General features: G+C 35.5%; 2 non-coding genes across 2 annotated transcripts; both read left to right on the top strand.

The window, feature by feature from the left end:
- The first annotated feature begins 357 nt into the window (after positions 1 to 357).
- LOC127088629 (small nucleolar RNA R71) lies at positions 358 to 464 on the top strand. The gene has a single exon (XR_007790458.1). It is a non-coding gene; the product is annotated as a small nucleolar RNA R71 (small nucleolar RNA).
- Positions 465 to 9,994: 9,530 nt separating this feature from the next.
- On the top strand, positions 9,995 to 10,101 carry LOC127088837 (small nucleolar RNA R71). Its single transcript, XR_007790651.1, has one exon. It is a non-coding gene; the product is annotated as a small nucleolar RNA R71 (small nucleolar RNA).
- The last annotated feature ends 14,572 nt before the right edge of the window (positions 10,102 to 24,673 follow it).

Here is a 24,673-nt window from a genome sequence, read left to right as displayed (position 1 = left end):
TGACAATCTGCAGGAGTGTGATCTTGGATTCCACAGACTTCGCAATTCTGAGTTATGGCAACTACGGTGGCTGGAGGTGATACATTTAAACTTTCAATTTTCTAGACCAGAGCATCCACTTTTGCATTAACATGATCAAGGTTACTTATCTCGTACATGCCAGTTTTCATTTGAGGTTTTTCTACAATTGTTCGTTCGCTTCCCCACTGATAGTGGTTTTGAGCCATGCTTTCGATAAGTTGGTAAGCGTCAGCATAAGGTTTGTTCATTAGTGCACCACCTGCGGCGGCGTCTATTGTTAACCTCGTGTTGTACAAGAGACCATTATAGAAGGTATGAATTACTAACCAGTCCTCTAAACCATGGTGTGGACAAAGTCTCATCATGTCTTTGTATCTTTCCCATGCTTCGAAAAGAGACTCGTTATCTTTCTGTTTAAATCCATTTATCTGGGCTCTTAACATAGCTGTTTTGCTTGGCGGAAAGTATCGAGCAAGAAAAACTTTCTTCAACTCGTTCCATGTGGTGACTGGGTTTGAAGGAAGAGATTGAAGCCATCTTCTAGCGCTATCTCTTAATGAGAAAGGAAAAAGACGAAGTCGAATTGCCTCTGAAGTGACACCATTAGCTTTAACAGTATCAGCGTATTGGACAAATACGGATAAATGAAGGTTTGGATCCTCGGTAGGATTTCCAGAGAATTGGTTCTGTCATACGGTGAACTGGACTTTATGTGTTTTGCTTTGGAAAGCAAATGTCGCGGTTAGCAAGAGTCGCCACCGACTTTTCTTTTATCCAATAAGGAAAGGTGGAAAAGAACAGGAAAGACCTTAGTTTAGATTTTGGATTCGGGAGGTACATTATACAAAGGGAAGGTGTTAGCACCCTTTATATCCATGGTTATCCATGGGCTCTTAATTGCTTAATCATTTATGTTTTTCTAGTTTGAAAAAGTGTGTGAGAGTTGTTTAGAAAATGTTTTGAAAAGAGAATTTAACTTTGTAATGAATCTTGTATGAATGTATACAAAGTGGTTATCTCGTTTAGTTTTGAAAGTTATTTAGAAAAATATAACTCGGTAATGATTCTAGTACGAATGTATACCAAGTGGTGATTTTCTAAGGGATGTTTTGAAAGGTGTGAGGTGCGAAAAGTATTGTAAGTTGTGGATAAGCAATTAAGAGTTATACCTACCCAAGGTCTTTATGGGCATTTCCTATCCTTATGAGGGTAAAATTGTCCTTACTATTGAGAAGTAAGTAGTTTTATCCTTTGGATGTAAAAGGGTCATCGTAGGGTCATCGATCGGTCATTGAAGGCAACCTTTGTAGGGATACCTTAGCATTCGAAGGGACGATCATCATTTAACCGTAGGCTATACCGAAAGGTCATCGAGGGACAAAGGCAACATTCGAGGGACTATGATGATTTAACCGAAGGGTCTTTGCTAAGTGTATCCCCACATTCGCGGGACATGACCATAATACCGTAATATCGTAGGGTAACAAAGAGAGGTCCAAGATCGCATATTTAAAGGCAAAGTTTTACAATTAATTAGATAACCGTAATCGATTAAGTAATTAGGTCCACATTAAAATCGATGAAATCAATACATTAAAATCAGCTAGGTAATTTAGGATGAATCTCCACATTAAAATTAAGTAATTCAGAATCCATCTCCGTAAGGGTATCCCACACATAAAGTGGAATACCTAGCCGGCCGTTTCCTCGGGAATATGTAAGCCTTTACACAATTCAGCACACGGGTTAGAACATCGAGATAAGGTACAATTGAAAATTGCACCACAAAATAAACACAACAGTCATAAAGTCAGGCCAAATAATGCAGAATTATAATAAATCTTGATTAGATAAACATAAGGCAGAACAGAAAAGAAACAAAACAGCCACTGTCCCGTTCGCTCCTGCTTCGCCTAGCGACGGCTTAGCGAGTGCTCGCTACAGGCTCGCTTAGCGATGTGCTAGCGAGCGGCTACGGGTTTTGGGTTTGATAGCATCATGATCTCCGGAACCCTGAACTTTATGGCATTTAATTACAGGAATAGCATGGACAAACATTCAGGATATTCAAGCATACTTAAATTCACATGTGAAATCAAATTACATATCCGAAAATTTAATCATGATGCCTTATGTATGTAGAGATTACCGATTAAAAGCATAAAACAGTAGTGATGCGCAAACCTGTTTGCAACGGAGCTACGATGTTGAAGGGACTGACCACTCTTGGTATCGGATGGAGTTGGGCGGAGGTAACTTCGGTGCGGATGAGCGGCCTTCAGGGTTTCTTTACTCGGAATCCTCTGAGTTAGTCTCCAGGGTTTCTGTGCCAGGGTTTTTGTCCGTCTTCGTCCGTCTTGGCCTCCCGTTTTCGTTCTCCTTTTCCTGACTGAAAGGCTGGTATTTATAATGGTTTGTTGTGACCTAATGGGCTCAGAATGAAGCCCAGAATTTTCTGGTATTCGCTAGGCGAGTATTGTAGCGAAAGGTTCGCTAGGCGAAGGAATTGCTCGCCTAGCGAGCCTGCCAGTTTGGGCCATTTTCTGGATTGCAAGCTTCGCTAGGCGAGTGGCATAACGAAGGGTTCGCTAGGCGAAGGAATTGCTCGCCTAGCGAGCATGCCAGTTTGGGCCATTTTCTGGATTTGGCCACCTTTGAGCTGGGTCTTTGTTCCTTTGGGATCAGTGCCTTGAAAATAAGTTGGAGTGTTCTGGAAAATGCCTTGTAATATTAACGGGCAAATTTTAGGGTATGACACCTCAGCATTCGGTTCGAAGACGCATTCGAGGAAGAATAGTTCCTTTGCGTTGACCTTGTTGTTGTTCGGTCTTCCAAAAACTGTGTTTTGTAGGATGCGGATAAAGTACCGGATAGTTGGGTTATGTATATGGGAAACAAGGAGCTCTTCCCAGTTGTTGGCATCTACACCGGATATTTTCCTAAAGAGGTCGAAAGCAGCAACTGTGCTCCAGTTTAGGTTTGGAGGGATTCTGGGGTAGACTTGACCTTCTATGGGGAATTGTAGCATGGTACTCAATTGGTTTTGGGATAGGGAGTACTCGGTATTGAATATACGGAAGGTTGCGGTACCGGTTAAGAATTCGTCCTCACCGGTGGGAGTGTTGTACGCATATGAACTTAAGAATTCTAAGGTTAGGGATGGGTAGGTGGGTTGATTATGCGTGCATAGAAAGGTTAGATCGGCAAGGCGGAGCATCCACTCGATACCTTGAAGTAATCCTAATTGTTGTAAACAAGTTGAATCAGGATACCTGGTAGAAGTGACACCTCGTTGTTGAAAGCGCTCGAATTGCTCCCTTTGATAATTATCATCTTCGGATCGGAAGATGATATTTCCAAAATTTTGATTTCCCGCCATACTGATGAATGAGTTGGAAGAAGTAATTAGGAAAGAAAAAAAAATATATTTGATTGTATAGAATAGTTGTGATGTAGGAAGAAAGGTATGGTGGGTATTTATAGGGAAAAATTTTGAAGTTGGAAAGGGAGTGGTTGAAAAGTGAATAAATGTGGGTAAATGTGAATAAATGGGGAAGGTAAAAAATTGTAGGGTTGTAACGTTCGTCTCCAACGGTCTTTGTAACGTTAACATGGCGTTACGCTCGTTACAGGAGCATGACGGGCGTCACAAGCACTTTGTGTGACGTCCGTGATAGAATGTGTGACGCTCGTCACACAGTCTTTTTGGCAAGGTTCTGCTAGCGTTCTTCAGAATAACTTTGGTAATTTTTTTTTATTTTTTTTTATTTTGTTTTGCTTCAGATTATTTTATTTTGCTATTTAATTTTCCTGCATGCTATTCTACTTTGTATAATAGTGCATAAATGTATTATATTGTTAATAATTTATGTAGGCAGCAACAGTAGAGAGCATTTTTTTTATAAATATTGCATAATTCATAATAAAATAGGATAATTCAATAGCTTCATAAAATAATCATAATGTAACAATGGAGAAAAACAAAAATGCGAAAGAGAAACAAATACGAACATAATTTGAAATAGCATTAAATAATAAAACTAACTAAAGCTAGATAACTAAGAAAAACGGCTTCTATCCATCTGCACGATCTCTGGCCGGAGGAGCAAAGGAGTTAACACGGTATAGTAACTCGTGAAACTGATTTGTCATACTGTTCATGTATCCCAGAAATTCGTGTCTCAAGCTAGTGAACTCTTCTCTGAGGGTGTCTTGTTTTGACATCAAAGCTTCAATGGCAGTGTTATAATCAGTTCCGGGCATATGATGTCTAAGGTCGGGTATTGCCGATTCTTCGGTCTGAACAGGTTGAGGAGGAGGATCAATATCATAATAACCAGATGGTGTCTGAGGGTCTGATTCAGCATAAGGAATCAGGTCATCACAAATCTCATAGTCCTGGATGGATTCAGTGGATCTAGCAGGAGAGGGGGTTTCGTTCAGATTGTAGAGCCAGTTATTGCGGTTATGAACACTAGTCCTAGGATCGGGCATGGTGAATAGGCAAAGAACTTGGTTATTAATTATAAGCTCAAACTCATCAGATCCTAGGTTTGCTATAAACATAGTGTTGAAGAGGAAGGGTATACTCATAGTAGTAATGCCACAAAAAGGGCTTAAGTCAAGCATAGGCTGACGTAATCCGATAGCATTACCAATCATGGTTATCAAACCGCCTATTCGAATTGGTGCTCGTTCATCTTGGATAAGGTGGTCTAAATTTGCCAACATAAAAGTGGCACCGTTTACTGGACGGTTCTGGGAAGCACAAAATATGATGAAGAGTTCATCACGTGAAACTGTGGTACTGTTTGACTTCTTCCCAAATAAGGTGTGGGTCAGGATCTTATGGAAATAACGGAAGGCCGGGTTATGTATGTTTCCAGAGAGAAACTCATGTTCCTCGGGATCGTCATTTCCAGTCAAGTTACCCCAAAAGTGTTCAAGTTCTCTATAGTCAAAAAGTTCTTCTTGGCTCACTGTGAATGTATCAAGGGAGGTAGGGAAACCTAAAAGGTTGGTAAAATCTTGAATATTAAATTGGTACTCCATGTTAAACATTCTGAACTGGATGAAACCTCTGCTTATTCCTTTTCCATGGCTGGGTAGATAGATCAGAGAACTAAGGAATTCTAGAGTCAGTCTCCGGTAAGTGACAAATTGTCTACGGATAGGAGCGGTTTCCCACCCTATCTGACTCAGCAAATACAGGACACTTTGTCTTAGTCCAAGGGCAGTCATTGCCCAGTCATCAGCATACAGACTAGGTAGCATCTCTCTCGTGGCTAGTTCCTCAAACTTTTGTTTCTGAGCTGTTCCTCTGAATTTGATACCCATACGATCAATTTGTCCCATCAGGTTAGTGTTAGCTAGAGAAAAGAAAAACAAGAGTTTTAGTCAGGATTTGGCCAAATGCCGAAAGAAGAAGAGAAAAGTTTTAATAAATTAAAATAAATTAAGAATGATTACTAAACAAAAATTAAAAGAATAATTAAGGAAGAAATAGAAAAATAATAATAGAAGAAAATAATAAAATATTTGTGGGTTGTCTCCCACTAAGCGCTTTGTTTAATGTCGCAAGCTCGACATAAAAACTATCAATTATAATCTATAAGTTCTTGAGGCATTTCGTCTAAGTGCAAGACTTGCGAATCTTCATTGTTTTCTACATAGTGATAATGTTTTAGACGTTGCCCGTTTACGGTAAATGGTTCCATAGATTTGCCTTTAATTTCTACTGCTCCACTGGGAAAAACATTGGTGATTTGAAAAGGACCTGACCATCTAGATCGTAGTTTTCCCGGGAATAACTTTAGTCTGGAGTTAAATAAAAGGACTGTATCGCCTTGTTTGAAGATTTTCCTTGATATGCGCTTGTCATGCCATTGTTTTGTTCTTTCTTTGTAGATTATGGCATTTTCGTAAGCGTCTCTTCTGAGTTCCTCTAATTCGCTTATATCAAGGATTCTCTTTTCGCCGGAGGCTTTATAGTTTAGATTTAGATTTTTAATAGCCCAATAGGCTTTATGTTCTAATTCTACCGGGAGGTGACAGGATTTTCCATAAATTAGCTTAAATGGGGTTGTCCCTATGGGAGTTTTGTAAGCAGTTCGGTAAGCCCATAAAGCTTCTGGTAATTTCAATGACCAGTCTTTCCTTGAAGTGGCGACTATTTTCTCTAGTATCTGTTTGATTTCTCTGTTAGACACTTCCACTTGCCCACTGGTTTGAGGGTGGTAAGGTGTCGCTACTCTATGTCTTACGCCATACTTAAGCAGTAGTTTTTCGAGTACCTTGGATATGAAATGCGATCCACCATCACTGACTACTATTCTTGGGACACCAAACCTTGGAAATATTATATTCTTAAAGAGTCTAGTTACTACTCGTGTGTCGTTTGTTGGAGAAGCTATAGCTTCAATCCATTTCGATACGTAGTCAACTGCCACGAGTATGTATTTGTTACCGAAAGAGGATGGAAAAGGTCCCATGAAGTCTATTCCCCACACGTCGAAAATCTCTACTTCCAAAACGCCCTTTTGTGGCATCTCGTCACGTCTAGATATGTTTCCTGTGCGTTGACATCGTTCACATTTCTTAATAGCTGCATGTACATCCTTCCATATATTTGGCCAATAGAAACCGGCTTGTAGGATTTTAGAGCAGGTCTTGGATGTACTTGCATGTCCACCATAAGGAGCGGAGTGACAGTGCTGGATTATATTTTCTACCTCTTCTTCGGGTATACACCGACGGAAAATACCATCGGGGCCTCTTTTAAAAAGTAAGGGGTCATCCCAGTAATAGTGTTTTATGTCATAGAAGAATCGTTTCTTCTGTTGGTAGGATAAGGTAGGTGGAACTATTCCGGCAGCTAAATAATTGACGAGGTCAGCGTACCACGGTGTAACAGATATAGCTAAAGTGGTTTCTACCTGTTTATCAGCGTTATTTTCTTCCAAAGTAGCTATAAGTTTATCGTACGAGAAATCATCGTTGATCGATGTTCTTTCCGGTTCAAGGTTCTCAAGTCTAGAGAGGTGATCTGCTACTACGTTTTCAGTTCCTTTCTTGTCTTTGATTTCCAAATCGAACTCTTGTAGCAAAAGGATCCACCTTAGGAGTCTAGGTTTAGCATCCTTTTTTGTTAAGAGGTATTTGATAGCAGCGTGGTCAGTGTAGATGATTATTTTGGCTCCGACCAAGTAAGAACGAAATTTATCTAGCGCAAACACTACTGCTAGAAGTTCTTTCTCGGTTGTGGCGTAATTCATTTGTGCTTCATCTAGAGTTCTACTTGCGTAATATATAACATGAAGCTTTTTATCCTTTCGTTGTCCCAAAACAGCACCTACAGCGTAATCACTAGCATCACACATTATTTCGAATGGTTCATTCCAATCTGGTGTCTGCATTATGGGTGCGGAAATCAGTGCTTGTTTAAGCGTTTGAAATGCTTCTAAACATTTATTGTCGAATATGAATTCAGCATCTTTCATTAATAACCCGGTTAAAGGTTTAGTTATTTTAGAGAAGTCTTTAATGAATCGTCGGTAGAAACCGACATGTCCTAAGAAGCTTCGTACTTCTCTCACAGTTTTCGGGGGTTGAAGATTTTCGATTACCTCTATTTTAGCTTTGTCTACTTCAATTCCTCTGTTCGAGATGATGTGTCCTAAAACAATTCCTTCTTGTACCATAAAGTGACATTTTTCCCAATTAAGTACTAGGTTTACTTTTACACATCGCTCTAGAACTCTCTCTAGGTTTTCAAGACATTCTTCAAAGCTTTGTCCGCATACGGAAAAGTCATCCATAAATACTTCCATGATGTTTTCTAGAAAATCGGCGAATATTGCCATCATGCACCTTTGGAAAGTTGCAGGAGCGTTACACAAGCCAAACGGCATTCGTCTATAAGCGAAGGTACCAAAAGGGCACGTGAACGTTGTCTTTTCTTGGTCATCAGGGTGAATTGGTATTTGAAAGAAACCCGAGTAACCGTCTAGATAGCAGAAATGAGAGTGTTTTGCTAATCGTTCTAACATCTGGTCAATGAATGGTAAAGGGAAATGATCTTTTCGGGTTGCTTTGTTTAGTTTCCTATAGTCAATGCACATTCTCCATCCCGATTCAATTCGTTTGGTTATAGTTTCTCCTTTTTCATTTTCAATGACTGTTACACCTCCTTTCTTTGGTACTACGTGTATAGGACTAACCCATTTGCTATCAGATATAGGATATATGATACCTACCTCTAATAACTTGGTTATTTCCTTCTTCACTACCTCACTCAGGATCGGGTTTAGTCTCCTCTGGTGTTCCCTAGAAGTTTTACAGTCTTCTTCTAGCATGATGCGGTGCATACAAATAGAGGGACTTATTCCTTTAAGATCGGTGATGTTGTAACCTAGTGCGGTTGGATATTTTCTTAAGATATGCAGGAGTTTTTTTGTTTCGAGTCTTCCTAGGTCAGCATTAACTATCACTGGTCGTTCAAGCTCTAAGTCTAGGAATTCATATCTCAGATTCTTGGGAAGTGTTTTCAGGTCTAAGGTTGGTTTCTTAAGGCATTGCGTAGGGTCCGGTGTTATTGCTAAACATTGGTTAAGTTTGTCTTCAACAAGATAGTCAGATGATTTGTCTTTTTCTAACTCTGTTTCTTGTATGCATTCATCGATGATATCCATGAAGTAACATGTATCTTCTATTGCAGGTGCTTTCAAAAATTGGGAAAGAATGAACTCAATTTTCTCTTCTCCTACTTCAAAAGTAAGTCGTCCTCGTTTCACGTCTATGATTGCACCGGCAGTTGCTAAGAACGGTCTTCCCAGTATAATGGGTGTAACTTCATCTTCTCTAATATCCATAATTATAAAATCAGTTGGAATGTAGAATTGACCTATGCGCACTGGAACGTTTTCAAGAATTCCTACAGGATATTTGACGAAACGATCTGCTAGTTGCATAGACATTTTAGTTGGTCGTAATTCTCCCATTTCAAGTCTCTTGCATATGGATAAAGGCATAACACTAATACCGGCTCCTAAATCGCATAAGGCTTTGTCAATGACAAATTTTCCTATGTGATAGGGTATAGAGAAACCACCTGGGTCTTTAAGTTTAGGAGGCATATTCTGGATTATAGCGCTACATTCAGCGGTGAGTGTAACGGTTTCGCTATCTTCAAGTTTCCTTTTATTAGAAAGAATTTCTTTTAAAAACTTGGCATATGAGGGCATCTGCGTAATAGCTTCTGTAAACGGAATTGTGACGTTTAATTGTTTTAGTAGGTCAACAAATTTTTTGAATTGGCCCGCATCTTTGGTTTTAATAAGCCTTTGAGGGTAAGGGATAGGCGGTTTATAAGGTGGTGGAGGTACATAAGGTTCCTTCTTTTCTACGGTTTCCTTGTTACTCTCTTCCTTTTCCTTAGGTTCACTTTCCTCCTCAGTTGACTTTTTAGAGTTTTGGTTTTCTATCCTTGGGTCAGACGGTCCTTCCACTTCCGTTCCACTTCTCAGTATAATTGCATGAGCGTGGCTTCTTGGGTTAGGTTGGGGTTGGCCAGGAAATGTACCAGTTGGGGCAGCAGTAGGCGCTTGTTCTTAGGAGTTGACAATCTGCAGGAGTGTGATCTTGGATTCCACAGACTTCGCAATTCTGAGTTATGGCAACTATGGTGGCTGGAGGTGATACATTTAAACTTTCAATTTTCTGGACCAGAGCATCCACTTTTGCATTAACATGATCAAGGTTACTTATCTCGTACATGCCAGTTTTCGTTTGAGGTTTTTCTACCATTGTTCGTTCGCTTCCCCACTGATAGTGGTTTTGAGCCATGCTTTCGATAAGTTGGTAAGCGTCAGCATAAGGTTTGTTCATTAGTGCACCACCTGCGGCGGCGTCTATTGTTAACCTCGTGTTGTACAGGAGACCATTATAGAAGGTATGAATTACTAACCAGTCCTCTAAACCATGGTGTGGACAAAGTCTCATCATGTCTTTGTATCTTTCCCATGCTTCGAAAAGAGACTCGTTATCTTTTTGTTTAAATCCATTTATCTGGGCTCTTAACATAGCTGTTTTGCTTGGCGAAAAGTATCGAGAAAGAAAAACTTTCTTCAACTCGTTCCATGTGGTGACTGGGTTTGAAGGAAGAGATTGAAGCCATCTTCTAGCGATATCTCTTAATGAGAAAGGAAAAAGACGAAGTCGAATTGCCTCTGAAGTGACACCATTAGCTTTAACAGTATCAGCGTATTGGACAAATACGGATAAATGAAGGTTTGGATCCTCGGTAGGATTTCCAGAGAATTGGTTCTGTTGTACTGCCTGCAACAGTGAAGGTTTGAGTTCAAAGTTGTTTGCTTCGATTGCGGGTGGAGCAATACTTGAATGCGGCTCATCTTGCGATGGGGCGGCGTAATCTCTAAGAGCACGAGCTGGTTCTGCCATCTCGGGTATCGAAGGGAAAATATTTTTGAAATCAGGAAGTTTAACAGGAGGGAGATTGTTTGCAGCACGATATTCCCGAATTCATCGTAAGACTCGGAGATATAGTTCGATATCGTTGATTCGTAAGTAGAACGGTTCGCCTTGTGAGCGAGTGTGTGGCATACAAATCAACGAAAGAAAGAAAAGCCTTAGTCTCTACAGCGTAACAGAAGAGTTACGATATCGACTAAATAAAAGTCCCCGGCAACGGCGCCAAAAACTTGATCGCGACTTTATGAGTCGAATTTGGGGTACAAACTGCAAGTGCACAGTTCTATCGCGTAGTTTTAAAAGATATCGATCCCACAGGAACTTATGAATCGATATGCCGCTATCTAAGGTTACTTCGTAAAGCTAAGGCGGATGATACTTTGATTGTTCGGGGGAAAAGTTAAAACTAAAATAAGATCTAGATTAAATATCAATAAAGCGGATATCGGTATGTAGTTCGTCGTAATTAGGGAATCAATTCTTTGTTGGTTTCTTGGTTTTAAAATAAATCTTTTCAGTTGACGCTATTGATTAAAAGTCTTATCTCAAACTCTCGCTCTGTTGAATAAACTATGATTTTATATTAACGTAGCTGTCACTTATAGTTAAGTCAAAAACCACTGTTTGAAAACAATAGGATCCGTAGAAACTCTTTTTAAGAAAACACTAATCGTTTAAACACCCTTATCTCAAACTCTCGATCTGTTGACTTAGGTTATATAATTAAATTCAAATGCTTAACTCTCGTCCTCACATTCAATCTTTAAAAATACTTTTTGAAAAAGGTTAGAATTTAATTAACTCTAAAAATTGCTCTCGCCCTGATCTAGAATTAATGTCCAATTTACATTGTCCAGTCAAAAACTCAAACTCTCGCTCTATTGCTTTTAACTTCTTTATGTCTTTTACTTTCGTACAAACACCTTGTTATTAAACCTGTAAATTGAGACCGTAAAAAGAGTGATTTTAATTTTAAACTTAATTAAACCAATTGGTTTTGATTCCTTCATTCCGCTTACTCTACATACCGATACCTAAGTAAATCAGCCAGACATGCTAAACAGACTTAAATAATTATCATGCATAAACAGATTCATCTCAGGCAAAATAATATAAATAAACAGTAAAACAGGGCATATATAAATTCAAACAATAATTAAAGAACCTGAGAAATTAAATAGCAGTCTTGAACACTCCACCACAGGTCGGTTGGATTTGTTCTTGAATTCTTCAATCAGGCAGGAAAATAAAAGCGAAGGAATAAAAAACTAGATTCTAACGTAAGGTTAGATCCGGTAAAAGGTACACAATAGTTTCCGGTGTAGAAACTATTGTGCGAAAAAGAATTAATTAAATGCTAAAAAGGAAAATAGAAATTGCAAGGGAAACAATATAAAAATCGTAAAAGCTATGTTGTAATAAAAATATGCTCGTACTGCTGGAAAAGAAAAAAATGCGAAAAAGCGAAAACGGCAAAGAAATCTGGAAAAAGCATGGAACCGAGAGCTTTCCAAAAAGCTACTATTTATACTGCTACTTGTGTAACTGCTTCCAAGGGTTTTCCGTGTACACGGTCTTTACGTTCCGAGGGTCAAGCGTGGAAGTAGCTTCAACGTGGTCTGTTTCAACGTGGTCAGTTGCGTTCCTGGTGCCAAAAATATAGGGGAACGGTGTGACATCCGTCACACCATGTGTGACGCTCGTCACAGGAGTGTGCAAAGCGTGACGCTCGCACAGCCTTTGTGACGCTCGTCACAGGCACAACGCCTGTGCTTTTTGGGCTGGGCTTTGGCTTTTGATATTTGCTTCTTTTCATTCCTTTTTGCACCTCCTTTTCTTCCTTTTTTACTTGTGCTTCAAATAAACCACCTGAGATAAATAGAAAGAAAATACCGCGTAATATCTAATAAAATGAAATAAATTGAAATATAAATAATAATATAATTTAATTAAATTGAGTCCTAGAATGTGATACTATTTCATGTTATCATTGCATTAGTATATATAGAGAAAGCTATACTCATACGTTTTCATAGTTGTGCGTATGACGGAGGACTGCACTGAGTGAGGACTCTAGAGAACGGAGCCCACCTAATCCTGTAGGATTTTATTGAGCCAATGTAGTAGAGAACAATACACGTGGTGTCAATTAAGAAAGTTACACCTTTAAGAGAACGAGTCCACGACTCTCTGCGAAGATGTCAAATTTTGGGATTCATGCATGTGAGGAACTCGATTAGAGAGATCACACTCATATAGAGTCTGCATTGATATGATATCTATATATTTGATATTAGGCTTGCTTGAAATGATATGCTTGATGATTATATGTTGTCATGTATTACATGTCTTGTATAACGTGTTCTTGGTTTATATGTTATATTTGTATAATGTTGTATTTCTTATTTAGTTTGTACATAATAGAATATGATATAAATAGCCTAGGGAGTACATGTAACTAAAGAAACTAATTAAATCCTAATTAACTCAAATTAACTCCTATTTACAAGAAGGGAAATATTTTATATGGTTGTATAAATAAGTATAAATGTTTTCGTATAATACAACTATAAAATATGTATTATTGTCAATTATTAATGGATTCATAATTATGCCTTAATGACGGAAGATCAACAACTAACATATCATTAACCAACATTTCCCCTCAAGTTGGGTCATAGATGTGTATCATGCCTAACATGAATCTTAAGTTTTCATAGTTTGGCTATAGGAAGTAACTTGGTCAAGATATTAGTTGTTTGATGACTTGAGGGTGTGTGTTGAAGAGAAGTTAATCCATTATCTATCTTCTCCTTGATGAAATATCTACCAATTTCTACATGCTTTGTCTTGTCGTGTTGCACATGATTTTTAGCAATACTTATGGCAACTTTATTGTCACACAATAGACTTACTTCATGGTAAGTATGAACTTGTAGTTCCACAAGCATCCTAGAGCCACGTCCCTTCGCAAATCCCATGAGCCATTGACCTAAATTATACTTCAGCATTGCTTCTTGCAACCAAAGGTTGTATCTTGCTTCTCCATGTCACTAAGTTGCCCCATACAAATGAGCAATACCTACTGGTTGATCTTCTATCAGTTGTTGAGCCAACTCATTCTGCATATGTGGATATTTTTATTTTCCTGCTTGTATCCTTTTTGAAATGCAACCTTTCCCTGGTGCCTTTTTGAGATATTGCAAAATACAATCAACTGCTTTCATGTGAGTCTCTTTGGGATCGTTCATGTAACAGTTAACCAAGTTGGAAGAAAAACCAATATTTGGACGTGTATGGGTTAGGTAGATAAGTTTCCCAACCAGTATTTGATACATATCTTTATCAATTGTTGGACTCTCTTTTTCCTCTCATATTTTCACATTAGGTTGCATACAAGTGTCTGACGGCCGACTTCCTAACATCCCCATTTCTTGAAGTAAGTCAAGAGTATATTTCCTTTGAGAGAAATAAACTCTAAATTTTTTATTGTGCCACTTCCATTCCAAGAAAATAATGTAACTGGCCAAGGTCTTTAACTTTAAATTCCTTAGATACTAACAATTTAAACCTTTTCAATATAGTCATCGCATGTAATAGTAATGTGTTCTATGTAAACAATGAAAATGGTTACCTTGCCTTCCTTTGAGTGCTTTAAGAACACTATGTGGTATGTTTGGTATTGAGAGAAACCATGCATCCTAACCACTCGTGTAAGCTTATCAAACCAAGCCCGTGGGGATTGCTTGAGCCCGTATAATGATCTTTTAAGCTTACATATCTTGCCTGAGTTTTCTAACGTCTCTCTAAGTGGTATTCTCATGTAAATATCTTCTTCAAGTTCACCATTTAGGAAAGCATTTTTTATATCTAGCTGATAAAGTGGCCAATCCAAATTTACTTCCAAGGAAAGGAGAACACAGACTGATTTTAATTTTGCTACATGTGTAAAGGTATCTTTATAGTCCATCCTATAAGACCGAGTGAATCCTTTTTCCACCAATCAAGATTTATACTTGTTCGCACACCCGTCCACATTATATTTCACCGAGAATACCCATTTGCATCCAAATGGCTTCTTTCCCTCTGGAAGGTGACATAGCTCCCATGTACCATTCTTCTCTAGTGCTTTGATTTCTTCTATAACTGCAACCTTCCACTCTGGAACTAGGATAACTTCATGGAAATTTTGAGGAATGTGGATGTTGTCTATTGGGTTAATGAAATTCTTGTACTCCTGCGACAATTTTTCACTAGAAACATGGTTCTCAATTGGGTGTTTGGTACAAGTCCGCACTCCCTTTCTTATGGAAATCGGTAAGTTTAAGTTCTGGTCATAAGTGTCATTATCCAATAAATTAGAAGATGAGTCAATGCATGGTAATTTAACTTTGTGAGTAGGTTTAGAATCTGAATTTTGGGTAGAACGTTGGTTCTGCTTCGGAAGAGTGCATGCATGTTTCTACTTCCTTAAGAGTTTGAAGCTTATTTTTCTTCCTTGTGTATACATGTAGTTCTTTTATTCCATTTATTGGCTTGGTAACCTCAAGGGTAGTTTCTTGCTGGTCCAATTCAGGTTCAAGTATTGTTTAGGAAAATTTTGAATTTTTGTGGTTGAGCCAGATTTCGGTGGGTTAAATTTTGGGACAAATTCTTGTGGGACAAATACTGGTACATTTTCTGGGAAAGATTCTGGTACATATTTTGGTATATTAATTTTCCAAGGTTGGTGTTCATCAATTGTCACTTTCCCCCCGAATGGAAACCTTTGAATAAAAGGCATTCCCTTCATAAAACGTGATATCTATAGTGTGATAGATTTTTTTCTTCTTCTGAGAGCAATAAAATTTATATCCTTTATTGGTGGGAGAGTATCCCAAGAATATACATTAGATGGTTTTTAGGTCCAGATTGTTAGGATTTAGATTTTGATCATGTATAAATACAGTACATCCAAAGATCTTTGGTGGGAGATTTTTGATGAGTTCGGTTGAATGATAAAAGAACAAGAGGGTTTGGTGAGGTGTGTTTAGGTTGAGTATTTTGAAGGGAATTATATTTATTTGGTATTATGAAGAAAGAACCACATCTCTCAAAAAAGGTCTAGGTACATTCATGGACAACACAAGGGATCAAGTGACTTCCAATAGGTGTCTATTTTTCCTATATGTTGTTCCATTTTGTTGGGAGAATATGGACATGAACTTTGGTGTACAATCCCATTTTTTGCAAGGTATGTACCAAGGGTGTGGTGGAAGTACTCCCCCCATTATCAGTTCTTAGAATTTGAATGTTGCTTTGAAATTGGGTTTGAACCATTTTATGGAAGTTTTCAAATATACTCCCTACCTCTGACTTTTCTTTCTTGAGAAGCACCCAGGTGACTCTTGTATTGTCATCAATAAAGGTGAGAAACCATCTTGACCCAATAATATTGCTCATCGTGAAGGTCCCCACAAGTCACTATGAATAACTGTGAAATGTTTAGATGGTTTATAAGGTTGTATGGAATAATGAGATTTGGTGTGTTTGGCTAGTTCACACATTTCACATTTGAAAAAACCATAATCTTTATTAAATAATGATGGAAACATCTTTTCAAATATATAAAATTTGGGTGTCCTATGCGATAATGCTATAACAATAAATCATGTTCCTTTGATGAACACGTAAGAGAAAGCTTGTATGATCTTTTATTTTGTTCTTCAACTCTTAGGTAGTAAAGGCATGCACTCTCCTTAGCATTTCAAATTTGGTTAAAATTCACACAAATTTGGTAAAAATTTAGCAATATAACCCAAACTTTTGGTTAATTTACAAATAGACAACAAGCTACAATTTAATTTTGAAACATGTAAAACATAATCAAGAGTAATATCTTTAGTGATAATCATTGAACCTTTACTAGCCACTTTAGAGATAGTACCATCTGCTATTCGGACAAAAGATCCATCCTGACAGGGAGTGTATTTGGTAAATACATTGATGTCCCCAATCATGTGATCCGATGCACCAAAATCAATAATCCATTGGTTTGTTTTCTGGTGATTAACATGAAGGGAAATAGAAAAATTAATTTTTTGGGCAAGAGTAGAAGTGGAAGAAGAAGTACTAGTGCTTTGTATCGCTAGTTACATGATTTTCTGCAACATCTCTATTTATTCTTTATTGAAAGGGCTTGCCTCTGTAGTATTTTTGGATTTTCTTTCATCAATATCAACAACATATATGCATGTATCCTTGAATTGTGGTTTCATATCTGTGGGTTTCCCATGAAGCACCCAACAAGTTTCCTTTGTATGTTCGGGACGCTTGCAGTGATCACACCATCCTCTACCTTTCTTTGGTGGACCTCTAGCTACAAGGGCATGACCTTTAATGTTTGCACTTTGACTTCCCAACATAGCTTTCCTTATACTTTCTTCCCTTATTACTACTACAAATGCTCCATGAATAATAGGGAGAGGTTTAGTTCCAAGAATCCTTCCCCTTACTTCATCTAAGTTTTTATTCAGACCAAACAAAATTGATAGATTCTATCCTTCTCAATCAATTTTTTGTAGATTTTTCATCCTCCAGAAACTTTCAATCTGTGCCGGCATAGATGTTGAGTTGCTGCCAGTACTTTGTGAGAGTGTAATAGTACTCTGTTACTAGAGTCTCCTTATTGAAGGTTATGTACGAGACTTTTGGTCTTAAATATGGCTAAAGTGTTATCCACATTTGAGTAGTTCTCCTTGGCTGGTTGCATTCCAAATTTCTGCAGCATTGTCATAATACATAAAATTTTCACCACACTCATTTGTCATGAAGTTGAGTAACCATGACATCACAAGACTATTTTCAAGTTTCCACTTTTCCTAGTTTGAATTAGTCTTTGGCGACTGCTTAGCGTAACTGATGATGTAGTTTTCCTTTCCCTTTCCTTCCCTTAAAGGAAGAGTAAAACAAATATGAACCACTGTGTATAATTATGTCCATTAAACTTGTAACAATCAATGAGAATCGTCTCATTATGACTGATGGTGTTTCCAGTCGATGCCTTTGGATCAACATCTGAGATGCTTGAGCTGTTTGTTTTTTCCTCCATGGGAAAACCATATATTTTTCTTATTTCTTTCGAGTCAGAACTGTAGCTCTGATACCATGTAGAAATATTGTATTTCTTATTGAGTTTGTACATAACAAATATTATATAAATATCCTAGGAAGTACAAGTAACTAAAGAAACTAGTTAAATCCTAATTAACTCAAATTATCTCCTAGGGAAATATTATATATGGACATGTAAATAAGTATAAATGTATTCATATAATATAACTATAAAATTTGTATTGTTGTTCCTTATTAATGGTTGTATCACTGTGCCTTAGTGGCCGCAGATCAACATCAAACCTATCATCAACAAAAAATATTTAAATTATGACCTTATATGTTGCCCATGATCTGGGAGGCTTGAAGTCATTTGTGGGTCATTGTTACCCAGGCATCTTCATTTAGAATCCAAAAAATAGCTTAGGGGTTGTTGTTAAAAGTCTTGTTTACTCTTCCTTACTATTTTTCTTGTAGCATGTATTCTCGTAAACTATGTATATTTATTTTTTAAAATAAAGATTACCATTATGTTCTTTTTAGACATAGTGTTTGAGTTGTGTTATTAAATTTTTTATTGAGAAAATAATTTATAAAATAGACATTATACTCCGATTGTTGTCTTACAAAAGCTTTACTTTGATTTATTTTGAAGACGGTCGCAAATATTTTACTTCAAAGACTTTATTGTTTTTTTTTATTAAAAAAATGCCTTCGGTGTGCCTTGAAAATTGGGGCGTTACAATATATGTTACAATTAATTTATCATATATCTTATTCAAACCATTAAACTACTCCAAAATATCTTTACATTCAAAAAACCAAACTTGCGAAAAATGATAAGCATTATTTTGTTACTAAAAATTGAACATAAATTCAAATAGGCATGACATAAAAATATAAATTTGTTAGAATCCACATTGAATTTAACGGGAAAAACTTATTTAACGGGGAATGGGTGTAGGGAAAACACATATTTTATAAACGGAGGCAAGAACATGGCTATTGATACAACCCACACAACATCCACCGACATACTCAAAATTATTAGGTTACCAATATATTTATTTATCTTATTACACATTTACCATTATTTAGATAATATATTGTTTTGATGATTTAATATTTAAAAATTTGTTTTTAAAAAAATAAGTTGAATGATTAATTTATGTTGAATGTTGTCATTTTTTTTTGGATAATATAAAGAAATGAAATACGAAGATTCAAAATCATGTCAACACATCTTATCTTGATGAAAGAGTTATTCTTTCTTAGGGCAAGAGTAGTGTATTGAAACATGTCCTCATTAGAGACAGGGCCGATCCTATGGGTGTGCAAGGAGTGCCATCACACAGGATCTCCAAATTTTAAGACCTCAAAATTTGATATATGGACCTAATATAAATAAATTATTCACTAATATATAACACTAATTGCAACCCTGATCACAAAATTTAATGTAGTTGAAGGGTGTTTGTTAAATCTTGAAAGTAAAAGTATGTGGGTCCGATTCCTTCCAATCCACACTTTATGTGTATTATTCATTCTAATAAAAAAAATGCCACCATATCAAATTCGTTTTGAAATTTATTATGAACCCACTTAAACAATATTTTTCCATTTTTATTATATTATCTATTTTATGTATATTTTTCATTTTAATAAAATATGCTACCGCATTAAATCCGTTTTGAAATTTATTATGGGTTCACTAATCAAATATATATATAATATATATATATATATATATATATATATATATATATATATATATATATATAATAATATATATATATATAATATATATATTATAATATAATATATATATATATATATATATATATATATATTAAAGTTGCATTGCTTAATCTTATTTTTGAATAATATTCTTAAATTTAAAAAATTGTTATAATTATTTTTTATTTAAATTATTATTAAATAAATACTAAATTAAATTATTAGATTTAAAAATTTCTTTTACTTATTATAGGCTAATTTTTTAAAAGTTTTTTCTCTAATTAAAATTTTTATTTTACTATATCAACTCTATATTTATAGATATGAGTAAGTGTCATAGTCTGTCTTATTCAAATACAATCGAATCCATAGTATAATATCTTAAAAGTTTAAGAGTTTATAAATGCATGACAATTTTTAAAATATAAATTTGAAAACATTTATATTTCTCTATCATTGGTAATGAACACATTAATAAATTTAGTATGTTGTGAGACCTCGAAAATTTGTAATTTCATATTGTTTGTTGTTTATTAATTAAAACACTTCTTTATTAATATGTCGATATTGTTTCAGGAATTATTTAATTTCATCAAACAGTATGAATTTTTCTATAAATTGTGAATTGTAATGGTAGAAAAATGCGAAAAATTAAATTTCAATGAGTCAAACTTATATATAATATAATATATAGATATATATTATATATATATAATATATTATATATAAATATATAATATATATATATATATATATATATATATATATATATATATATTCTAGATATATATATATTATATATATATATATATATATATATATATTATATATATATAATATATATATATCGATCTATATACTATATATATATATATATTATATAATAATATCATATATATATATATATATCTATATATATATAATTCTATATATATAATATATATATTTATATAATATATATATATTAATTTTATTTATTATTAAATAAAAATATGATTTTTTAAAATTTATTATGTTTTTATCTATTAAAGGCCTAATTTAAAAAAAAGAACAGGGTCTCTAAATTGTTCAGGCCGACCCTAATCAGAGACACAACGAGTGTTCAATAATAATCCCCAACATGGTTTAGGGTGGGGCGGTATAGGGAAGCGAGGGAGGTAATGCAAAAAAAAAACTAAGGGTGGAAAATGATCAGGGCCACCCGTTTAACCAATTATATTTTGTTGGCCAACCCAAGGTTTTGAAAGCTACCTTCTACTTTGACTGCCTTGCCCACCCTATTTTTTTGGGTTCAGCGGGACAGATACGCCTCTAAACCTCACAATGCATTGTAAGGATGAAAAAATGGATCATACTCCATCAACTTTACCCGTTATTTTTGGCGGTCGAGCTAAGGTTTTGAATGCATGCACTCTACTTTGACTGACCTGTTTTTTTTATGGATTTTGGCGGGGTAGATCTAAATATGGTGGACATGATATGTTTGCCACCCCTACTCTAAACCACCCCTGCCTATATGCAATGTTTATAATCAAATTGATCATAAATAATTAACGAAAGGAAGTATAAATCATATTAAAAGAATTAATCATAAGTTTTAACGATGTTGAACAAATGACTTTAAACACAAGAGAGAGGTGAATTATGGAGGTTGAAAAATGATATCTAATTATAAAAACTTTTATTTATAAAAATGTATAAGTTAGTTTTATAAATTAAACAAAGATAAAACAGTGAAATAAGTAAAAAAAAACAGAGAGATGGAGAGATGAAAATACAACATAAAGAAATAAAGAACAAAAATATAAAGATATAAAGGAAAAGAGAAATTCCCTAGTGATTTATATAGGTTTGACCTAAATACTTGACCTACTCATGTCCCCAAGAATTTCTTCTTGAGAGTTTCCACTATTTGAGATGTGAGTTTTTCACAAGTTACGTCCACGAATCGTCTTATAACTTAATTTGAAATTTTACACTAGCTAATCCCCAAACGAAATGAGAGATTTTACATAAGGATAATCTCAAAATCAAATAGAGCTTTTACATTAGGCTGAGATCATGAATCAAATTGAGTTCTTTACGGCTAAACTCAATAACTAAACATGAGCTTTAAATAACCCGAGCTCACGAACCAAACAATTTTTTTACCTGGTTAATATCAAGAACCAAACAACTGCTTCTTTAGAAGATACTACATAAGAGACAAACCCCTCTTAAGTAATTTACAATATTATCACATCACTGAAACAACAAGAAAAACTCACATATATTTTTCATTTTCAAAGCACTAAGGCAACTTTGCGAAGAAATAGAGAGAAATGAAGTAAATATAATAAAAGTTGAGAAAGTATGATTGAAATTTATTTTCTGGTGTATTTTGAAATGAGGAAAAACCCTCTATTTATAGTAGAAAATATTGGCATAAAAATAAAAAATATCCACAGGATTTTTAATGATTTAATCGATTAATTACTAGAGTTAATCCATTAAGAGCTTCAAGAATACGACAACCCTAATCCCAAAATGGAAATTCTACAATAGTTATGTGTCTTAATAAATTAGGAGTATTTATAATCGATTAAAGAGCCTTTTGTATTGCTTTAATGATAGTAATAAGCCCCTAATCAATTAGGAACTGTACAAATTCTTTTTAAATGATTAAGAATACTCTTGGTCAATTCCACATGCAACTTGACAGTTCTTCCATAGAATTTAAGGTGTTTTAGAGAATTCAAAGAGGTTTAAATCATTTTTAGGCGAGTGTGTGAGTTGCCTTAGTAATTAGGGAATTAATCTTATACCTTTACAATACAATAATCACTCAGACATAGGATCATGAGATCTTGTACACTTCATGTATTTCGTAATCTTGAAGCTTCAAGTTCCTCTACTTGATTCATTATTGATTTGGAACTTCATATAGAACTTGACTATTCTAATGATGAGGATTGATATAACTTCTTTGATAGATACCATCATTAGAGGTTACTTGACCAAATATCATCAAGGACATCTTGATCTCGTAGAAGCATCTTGATAATGGCTTCTTCTTGAAAGACGGAGACTTCACATCATGTCGTTTGACATTCCATGTTCCCATCATCAAAAAAATCATGAACATCTGAAGGTTGCAAATACTTGTACCTACAAACACATATATCCATACTTTCCCCCTTTTAGATGATGATAACACATCTCTTAGGGAGATGGTAACAAACAATACGACATGGGTGAGAGATTGTAATGGTTAAACTCATAGTCGCAAATATAGAGAGTATACGCTATTTCTCATCATATTATACTTTCCCCCTTTGGAATTATCCAAAAAACGGGAATAATAAACAGATAAACAAAAGGCAGAAAAAATATATTCAAGCATAGATCACAAATTCAAATAAGGAAAATAAAATACCCAACTAAAAACAATTATACATTAAAATCCAAGATAATTACAAAGGGAAAGATGCAGAAAACAAGAAAACAAACTAAGCAACTAAAAAAATAGGGCAAACAATTAAATGACTACTAAGTGTCCTAATTATCATCACTAAATAACCCATATGGCAATGACATCCCGATCATAGCCAGCTTTTGTGCCATATAGTCAATCTGCTTACTTGTCCATTTTTTCTCCTTGATGATGGTGCATAGAAGGGCTTAAGTGGGAGTCGTTTGAGGGATCTCATAAAAAAAGCCCTCCAGAGTTGAGGGACCTCCTTGGCCAAGTGCTTGTTGACTTTGTGCAACTATTCATGCTTTGGATGGCTTTTGCACCACCACTACATTGACGATGGACATCCACATCTGCCCTAATGCATGTTTCCTTATACTTATCGAGTCATTAATGGATTCTTCCTCTTCAAGGTCAAAGCCAATATGCTCCAATATTTTCATGATTAGAATACCATATGGCAGCGACACAATCCCCTTTCTTTGGCATTCCATCATGTGACAAATTACCATGCTTGCCTAATTTATTTCAACCGAATTTTCCATCATCCAAGTAAAATCCAAATCATTTTTATATAGTTTTCCGAAACTGTGCTTCCTTGGGATGAGGATAATGGTTGCCACATAGTGAATGAGGTAAGTGTCTAGACACATAAGACCATAATGAAATGAGTAGGAATGCCATTATTTGGATTAGACAGAAAGGAGAGAGCAAAATTTATAGAATTAAACTCATTAGCTCTTTATAATTCACTTGGCTTGTATAATGAGGTGGTGCAATATTGGAATAGGTTCTCTAACAGGAACCCTACAGAAGACATAGTGGGCCTAAAGAGTTTGAGGAGTTACCAGAAGAAAATGATCCAACTATCCATGTAAACATCAAGCATCTAAGATTCCTGGAAAAATGAAAGTATCATCTACCCATGGCGGGGATACTTGGAAGTACAAGACACATAAAACAAATTGAAAAAGAGATAAGATGAATTCTCATTACCCCGATATTCACACCAATATTGGAATACTTTTGCAAATTCCCAAGAAAAGGGATGCAACTATGATGGGGCAATGTTCATACACCTGAATAACCTCATCTTATACCCACTAAAGGGCAACCTAAACTTCAGACGAGTAAAGGGACACTGATAAAAAGGGTCAAAACATTCATCAAAATAACTATAGATCCTCTTTCCAACATCAACGTGTGAGGCTGGCCAAAGAAAAGAAGGACCCCATTCTATATGAGCTTCCTCCATTTTCTTGGTGTTATCAAAGAAATAAATTGTTCCCACTAATTTAGGATCCACCCAACAATACATATGGCCACCTGCCATCTCCACCAAGCCTTTACGACCCACTTAACCATTTCTTCCAACTATCATGCAAAAGGTAATATCAGTCATAAACTGCATTACTACTTTGAAAATAAGATGATCCCTAACGTCTATCTCACTAAGGTCCCAACCATGCGTCTCTCTAAAAGTATTGGTAAAATATAGACTTTATTACTCATCTCGAGACACGATATATGCATATGAATATGTATAAGATATGATAGAGGAGGAAAGATGGAAAACCACCTTTCTGAAATCCAGATTGTTGGAGTTCACTACTATCTACAGATCCCCTTCCAGATCCAGAGCTATCACTAAATACAATAAATTCTGGATTTGGACCATTAACTTCTAATGACTCAACATTTGGGACATCAGAGTTCTCATATATCACCAATACTGGAAAATATATGCCATTAGGCCCATTCATTTTTTTTCCAGGAATATTCTATGCATTTTCCATAACAGATACTATAACAGTAAGCAACAAATATAAGGAAATCGACTAGAAATAGTACTTAAGTAAGAAGAGAAGTGAATGGGTGATT

Source organism: Lathyrus oleraceus, chromosome 5 (assembly GCF_024323335.1).
Source record: "Lathyrus oleraceus cultivar Zhongwan6 chromosome 5, CAAS_Psat_ZW6_1.0, whole genome shotgun sequence".
NCBI lineage: Eukaryota > Viridiplantae > Streptophyta > Magnoliopsida > Fabales > Fabaceae > Lathyrus > Lathyrus oleraceus.
The sequence above is the reverse complement of the archived record's forward strand: the minus strand, read 5'-3'. Positions and strand labels throughout refer to the sequence as shown.